Source organism: Cebus imitator, unplaced genomic scaffold, assembly GCF_001604975.1.
Source record: "Cebus imitator isolate Cc_AM_T3 unplaced genomic scaffold, Cebus_imitator-1.0 Scaffold110, whole genome shotgun sequence".
Taxonomy (NCBI): Eukaryota; Metazoa; Chordata; class Mammalia; order Primates; family Cebidae; genus Cebus; species Cebus imitator.
In genome coordinates, this window is record NW_016107425.1 from 3,278,927 (window position 1) to 3,287,304 (window position 8,378).

An 8,378-nucleotide genomic window follows, 5' to 3' on the forward strand; every position below is an offset into this window, starting at 1 on the left:
CAGCCAAAAGAGAAGCAGGAGAGGGGCAAATAGGTGATGAAAGGGGTGAATGGTTTGGATAAGCCTCAGCAGGATTTAAGGAAGGAACTGGTACACAAAAACAATGAGAACACATTGATTTCGACTAGGTTCCTGCACTAGGCCTTAACAGACCAGACCAGACCAAAATGGAGTCACTCATGCTAAATGTCACATAATCAAACTGAAGCCAAGGTAGCAGGTAGATTCTAAAACAGTTTTTTCCCCTGGAAACAGGAGATTCCAGCCTATCTGTATCAGCATAAGAAGAAGGTCCTTTATGCCTTAATCTTTACAAAAAAGCAACCTGAAGTTAACCAATCAGCTTTTTTCCCCTATCGTTCTGTTTCCTTGTTCCCACGTTACAAAACCCGCTGTTCTGCCATTGCCCATGGGAGCTCTCATTCTGTTTTATAAAATGGAACCTGCCTTGATTCATGAATCACAAATAAAAGCCAATTAGATCTTTAACTAAACTTGTTGTAATTTTGTCTTTGGACAGAACTGACCTGGAATCCTATAAAGCGCTGAATAGAAGCATTGAGAATCCAGCCTAAATTAGACATCGGAAATTGAGTGTAATATTAGCCCTCATTGTCATGTAATTTTTTTCCAACAGCTCTCAGCTGCCAGAGAAGGCCTAGGTAGAGGTTGCAGAGGCATGGTGCAGCAGCACAGAGAGTAAAGGGCTAGTGGTCAGAGAGAGGTGAAAGCCTTGTCCCCCAAGGTCCAGGCCAGAGATGAGAGGTTAAAGCTCTATGCAAAGTCCTGTACTTGCCAGGAAACAAGACACAGAGGTCAAAGGACAGCAGGTTTTAACTGTAACGCAGGCCTTGAGGAGGTGAGGTGGAGAGCCAGGAGACTGCAGCTGAGTAGTGCAATTAGAGTTGACCATTATGCAAATGGAGCTGCTCTCAGGTTTGATAGGAATTTGGCCATCTTTAGAATCTTTAGAACCACAATAAGGAAGTCTGAAGGCAAGCTGTTGGATGGGTCATTTGCATGGGTTCTAAAATTCTTGAGGGTAATGACAAATCTGGGGTAACCTGCTGGTTGGTGAATGAGATCAATGCAAAGGGATCTGGAACTGAAGGCAGAGGCGGTGGGAGCTTCAGAAGGCTTTGCCTGAAAGTGAGAGACTGATGAACTAAACTCAGCCATAAAGTGCTAGGAGAATTCATGCCCTGTCTTCTCATTCATAGTGGGTGAGGTATGGGGGCTGATGGATGTCATCTAGACCCTGGAGTTCCCTAGGCCATCTAGATTAGGGGCGGGGCCTCACAGGGGTACAGGTCCTGAAAGCTGCAATGAAGGCCATTTTGCTAGAGGCCTGGGGGATAACAAGAGTTCTTGCAGGAGAGCCTGAGGTCTACAGAGTTGTTACGGCACACAGGATACCTAGATGGCTGTCAGTGAGGATGAAGGCTCACTAGGACAAGGTGAATGCACACTTGTGACCATAATTAATCCCTATCAAGCAGGAGCTGCTAGGTGGCCTCTGTGCTCTTCCACCTTCCAGGATCACAACCATTCTCAGTGCCCCATGCAGCCACCCCAGGTCAGAGTTGGTGCTCAGAATCAACACTCCATTCTCATTCTTGTGCTAGGCATCAGGAATACTCGGTCCCTGTTTTCAAGAGTCTTAGTGACTGGAGTCAGATCAGTCTAGGAGACAAAACCCTCTTTTTTTTTTTTTTTTTTGAGTCAAGGTCTGGCTCTGTCGCCCAGGCTGGAGTACGGTGGTACAATCTCGGCTCACTGCAACTTCCACCTTCTGGGTTCAAGCAATTCTCATGCCTCAGCCTCCCGACAGCTGGGACTATAGGCGTGCGCCACCACCCCTGGCTAATTTTTGTATTTTTAGTAGAAATAGGGCTTCACTATGTTGGCCAGGCTGCAATTTGTCAATTAAAAAAATAAGCCCTCTCAGAGAACGTTTCTTTGCAAAGCCAAAGAGCCCTTTGAGAGATAGGCATTTCCTTGGAAGGAAGTTGTCAAAATGAAAATCACCCCCTCAAGACAAAAAGTACCTAATTATTTCTCTTTGGCTGCTGTTTCCAGCCTACACTTCGTACTTTGTGGGAACAGGAGTTAGCCAGGGGCTGAGTGAAGGGAGTAAGGGAGCAGAAGGAGGGCCTTTATTTCTGAGCTTGTCTATGGGGAGCTCGTAGATGGGAGCCTTTGCAAGTTCTGGGGTGGCCATGCTTGTAGAGAAATGTAAGGTTAGCCGAGACAAAGGATAGTAGACCCAAAGTCAGGCAAGGAAGATTTATTGACCTGCCAGGCTGCCCGGTAGCAATCAGAGGAGGCAGCCCCAAGCTTACAAAGCAAGGGGTTTATTTGGGTGAGAGGGGCATAAAGGAGTCTCAGGGCTGAGATCATCTATCAGCTTGTAACAAGTAGAGAGAGAGTTGGTTGACTTGTGACAGACAATACATCCTGTGACTTTTGTGGGGACAGTTTTTTAAAAACAGGATTTTACAGGTATGTGTAAACAGGAATTTACAAGGATGGATTACAAACATTTATTTTCCCTGCCTGCCCTCAGCTGCCCAGATGGCTGTAATCAGCCTTTGCTGAATTGTAGCACGTCTGGCAGCCTTGATGTGGTACCTAGACAGGAGTTCAGGAAAGATGGGAAGAATACATGCACTGCTCTTGAGAGTCACTGACCCCCACTCTGCTTCTAGAACTATCAGCCTTTCTTTTAAAGAGAAAGGAGACACACCCTAACTCTAAAGACTTGGCCCCCAAAACGGTGAGTAGTATTTAGAAAGAGGGATGGATTGGATGTGATCTCTCAGAGTAAATGGAGGAGGGCCCCCAGGACATAATCCCCAAGAGAACCAGCTGTTTTAGTATAACTGCCCAAGGGGCTCACCTTGTCTCCTGCCTAGACAAAGCCGATTCATCAAGAGGGGGAAATTGCAATAGAGAAAGGGTAATTCATGAAGAGCTGGCTGCGGCTGCGTGGGAGACAGGAGTTTCATTATTACTTAAATCAGTCTCCCCAAGCCTTCAGGGAGCAAAGTTTTTACGGATAACTTGGTGGGTGAGGGGAAGCCAGTGAACCAAGACTGCCGATTGGTCAGGGATGAAGTCATAGGGAGTCAAAGCTGCCTTTTTGTCCAAGGTGGCAATGCTCCTGCTCTGTCAATTGAAGCTGTCTTCTTGCACTGAGTTAGTTCCTGAGTGGGGACCACAAGATCAGATGAGCCAGTTTATTGATCTGGGTGGTGCCAGCTGATCCATCAAGTGCAGAGTTTGCAAAATATCTCAAGACTGATCTTAGAAGCAGTTTAAGGAGGGTCAGAATCTTGTAGCCCCCCAGGTTCATGACTCTTAAACCATAATTTCTAATCTCGTGGCTAATGTTAGTCCTACAAAGGCAATCTAGTCCCCCGGCAAAACGGAGGTCTGCTTTGGAAAAGTGCTGTTACCATCTTTGTTTAAACTATAAACTAAGTTTTTCCTAAAGTTGGTTCAACCTATGCCCAGGAATGAACAAGAACAGCTTGGAGGTTAGAAGCAAGATGGAGTCGGTTAAGTTAGATCTCTTTCACTGTCTCAGTCATAATTTTGCAAAAGCTATTTCATTAGCGCGGGCAGAGGAAATGAAACCCACAAAGGAAACAAAAACTGCCCACATAGGGGAGGAAAAATGTGTTTTTCTTATTACCCTCTTAGGTTCTTTGGTCGAGGCCCTTTAAATTGGGTTGACAAAAGACAAATGAACCAGAGAAAACCAAACAATTTATTAATGTATACATCTCACATTACACAAGAGAAAACTCATGATGAGTAACGCAAAGGGTTAGTTGGAACTTGAACATGCAGCATCTTAACAAAGGAACACTATTATCAGAGAAGTGAAACCCCCATTGCAAACTTGTAACTAAGACAGTGAAAGAGATTTGACTTAAGCAACTCCGTCTTGCTTCTATCCTCCAACCTGTCCTTGTTCATTCCGGGGCATAGGGAATTTTTTTTTTTTTGAAGGAAATATAAAATTGTACATAAAGGCTGGTTTAAAATGTTGGTTTTAATACCAACAGTTAGCTATGTTCCATCTCAAACCCCTCTAAAACCACAGTAACAGGGGTTTCTTTTGTTATTTTTTATGTTACTTTTAAAATTTTTGGTAGCCATGGGGATCTTGCTATGTTCTCCAGGCTGGTATCAAACTCCAGGCCTCAAGTGATCCTCCAGCCTTGGCCTCCCGAAGTACTAGGATTACAGGCATGAACCACTGCACCCAGCCTGTTTGTTTCCAAAGCAGAAAATCACAAAAGCAATCACCTTTGGGAATAAATTAGTTTATAGTTTAAAACAAAGATAATTAACAGCCCTTTCCCAAAACAACCTCCTTCTTGCCTGGACTAGACTGCCTTTGTAGGACTAACAAATTAGCCACAATATTAGAAATTATGGTTTAGTAGTCATGTGACTGGAGGCTACAAGATTCTGATCCTCTCTAAACTGCTCCTAAGATCAATGCTTGAGATATTGTGCAGATCCTGCACTTGACAGATCAGCTGGCACCACCCAGATCAATTAACTGACTCATCTGATCTTGTGGCCCCCCACCCAGGAACTGACTCAGCACAAGAGGACAGCTGCAGTTCCCTATAATTCATCTCCTACCTAACCAATAAGCACTCCTGGCTCACTGGGTCCCCAACCCACCAAGTTGTCTTTAAAAACTCTGATCCGCGAATCAGAGTTTGAACTCTGATCCGCATTCAGTTTGAACTCTGAATGCTCAGGGAGACTGATATGGATAATAACAAAACTATGATCTTCCACACAGCCAGCTCTGCATGAATTACTCTTTCTCTATTGCAATTCCCCTGTCTTGAGAAATCGGCTCTGTCTAGGCAGCAGGAAGGTGAACCCACTGGGTGGTCACAGAAGTACCAAGACAAAGGAAAAGGACTTGGAGTTTTCAGGGGTCACAAATTGTGAGAAGGCAAATACATGGGGGAAACTGATGGGGAAAGGTTTGTTTGTGCAGACTCATTTTAGCATCAACTCTCTGTGGTCTTCATAGCCATAAAACTGAATAATATTAAACAAGACAAGAACTGTCTGTGAATGACAAATGTAAGGCCAGTTGCCTCGCCAGGAGCTCAGACACGCCCACTTCTGCACTCGGCATCTAGCCAGCCTCGGAAAACCCCTCTGCACTCAGCACTAAGCTCTGCACCTGGCACCTAGCCTGCCGTTGGAAAATCCTGCCTACCTACCAATAGCAGCCTGCCCTGACCACGCCCTGTTTCCCCGCAACCAATCAAACGCCTTCACTCCCTATAAAACCCCACGCCTAGAAGAGTCAGGTGTGACTTGCCTGGCCTCTTTCCCCGGCACCACGGAACCTCGCTCGGGAGCTGAATAAATTGGCATTTAATCTTTTTGTGCTGGCCTCAGTTTCCTCATTTTAAACTCAGTGATAACCCTTAAACAAAATGTCTTAAAAACTCCTTGGGAGAGGGGATTTATGGAAATCCTCATTTTTCAGAAGTGTCTGCTTTTGGTCAGATAAGGAAAGGTTCATGAGGCTTCTTTTAGCATCTGTAACTGGTATGGACAGGAGGTGGGAAAATACTGGGTAGAGGAGGGTTGTTCCTTGATAAAAGCCCTACCCTCAAGCCTGGAAACCCACAGCCCTAAATGGGAACAGATAATCTTGTTTTCAGTCCAAATGTTGCCTTTTCCAAGACCACTCTGGCTCACCACGCCCCTATCCTGTACCCATATAAACTCCAAGCTCCACCAGAAAAGGTACGGAAGACCAGAAAAGTGGCAGAGCAGCACGACAGAAAAGGGGGGAAGAGAAAGGGTGTCTGAATGTCAAGAGGAGTTTGGCTGAGGACACTTGGAGAGGAGATTGGTGGAGGAACAGCCGAACTCCACGGGAAGATCATCTTCCCACTCCATCCCCTTTCCAGCGCCCCATCCATCCCACTGAGAGCCACCTTCATCACTCAGTAAAATTGCTGCATTCACCATCCTTCAAGTACGAGTGACCTGATTCTTCCAGGACACCGGACAAGGACTAAGAAGGCAGGATGTAAAAGGCTGTCACTCTGGTTCTCCATTGAGCTGATTTAACAGCCATCCGTGGATAACAACTGCTAAAAAAGCATTAATTGTAACATAGCTCTAGATGCTACCATGGGGTGGGAGCCCAAAACTGCTCACTCCAGCTCCTGCACCTGCCTGTCTGCCTGCTTCCCATACCATAAGGGGTTTGAGTGTGTGGCAGCCAGGCAAATGAACCACACCCCTGTCACAAGTCCTGTGAAGTGGTCAGGGAACTCTCCCATTTCATAACCACCCAGTGGGTTCACCTTGCCTGCTGCCTAGACAGAGCCAATTTCTCAAGGCAGGGGAATTGCAATAGAAAAAGAGTAATTCATGCAGAGCTGGCTGTGCAGAAGACCAGAGTTTTATTATTACTCAAATGAGTCTCCCCAGCATTCGGGGATCAGAGGTTTGTTTTTTTTTGTTTGTTTTTTGAGACGGAGTCTTGCTCTGTTGCCAGGCTGGAGTGCAGTGGTGAAATCTCGGCTCACTGCAATCTCCACCTCCTGTGTTCAAGTGATTCTCCTGCCTCAGCCTCCTGAGTAGCTGGGATTACAGGTGTGTACCACCATACGCAGCTAATTTTTTGTATTTTTAGTAGAGACGGGGTTTCACCATGTTGGCCAGGATGGTCTTGATCTCCTGACCTTGTGATCTGCCCGCCTCAGCCTCCCAAAGTGCTAGGATTACAGGCATGAGCCACCACGCCCAGCCTCATCTTTGTTTTAAACTAAAACTAATTTATTCTCAAAATTATTTCAGCTTATGCCCAGGAATGAACAAGTACAGCTTGGAGGCTAGAAGCCAGATGAGTTGGTTAGGTCAGATCTCTCTCACTGTCTCAGTTACAATTTTGCAATGTCAGTTTCACATCTGTTGATTCTCGTTTGTTTCCAGCTCAAAGTAATCTTTATGTCAAAGTGACACATTTTGGGGTAGCATTTTTTGATCCCCTACATCTAACCTACATGGGTTGTTGGGGAAATGTGACCCATTTCATGGCCAGCCTTGGGAAAGGAACAAAGGAAATTGAAGCAATAAGGATTATGGATGGTGGAATTTTACAAAGAAACGCAAAGCAGGCTGAGTCACTAGCAAGAACAAAGAAATAAAGATTAATAAGTGGTCTGGGCTGAAATTCTTGAATTTTTATTCAATATCTGATGAAAAGTCATTGAGGAATTGAAAACAGGGGAACGATACAGTCACATGTGTGTAATCAAGGCCAGGGAAAGGCTGGGTTGAATGGGTGGGTTGTGGTGGTGGGAGGGAAGCAAGAGGCAGGGAGATGATCCAGCTTCTTAGTCCACCTCCTTCATTCTTTGTCCATCTTTGTTTCGCTCTCTCTAAGAGCCTTGAGAGGCCTAGTTTAGAGGTTTATTTTTCCTCCCAGATTGTGTGGATTAATTCCTCCTTTTTACAGCTGTCAAAAATGAGAGTAACAAACCCAGCCTTTTTTTTTTTTAAAACCTTTAAACTAAAACAAAAGAACACTTACTACGTTTTAACAAAAAGACTCACAAATACCACAACCAGGAAATTCTCAGTTGGCTGTCTTGGCACCCCCAGGTATTCCTTATCTTAATTAATTCAACATTTAGGATATACAGGCCACCACAATAAGATAAATTAGACAGACAGGGTCTTTGGTTTCCTGGAGTTTACATTCTAGATAAGGGTGTGTGTGTGTCTGGGTGTGTGTGTGTCTGGGTGTGTGTGTTGGGTACTGTAGGTGAGACGTTATATAACTATAAAAATTTCAGAACCTGAGAGGAACTGTGGTGAATAAATAGAACGTGGAGTGCCTTAGTCCATTTTGGTTTTGCTTATTTGGATTTTTTCAGAGACCTGTCTTGCTGTGGTGCCCAGGCTGGTCTTGAACTCCTGGCCTCAAGTGATCCTCTCACCTTGGCCTCCCAAAATGCTGGGATTAAAGGCATGAGCCACCACACCTGGCCCGTTTTGGTTTGTTATTACAGAATACCTTGAGCGGGTAGTTTATAATGAACATAAATTTATTTGGCTCAGAGTCCTGGAGGCTGGGAAGTCCAAGACCAAGGGGCCACGCCTGGTGGAAGCCTTCTTGTTGCATCATAACACCGTGGAAGGCATCACAGGGTGAGAGAGAGCGAGAGAGAGCAAGGGATAAAAAAGAGACCAAACTCATCCTTTAATCCAGAGCCCACTCCCACAGTAACTAACCCACTCCTGCAATAGCACCATTCAACCACGTGTGAGGGCAGAGCTCTCACGACCTAATCACTTCTTTTTTTTTT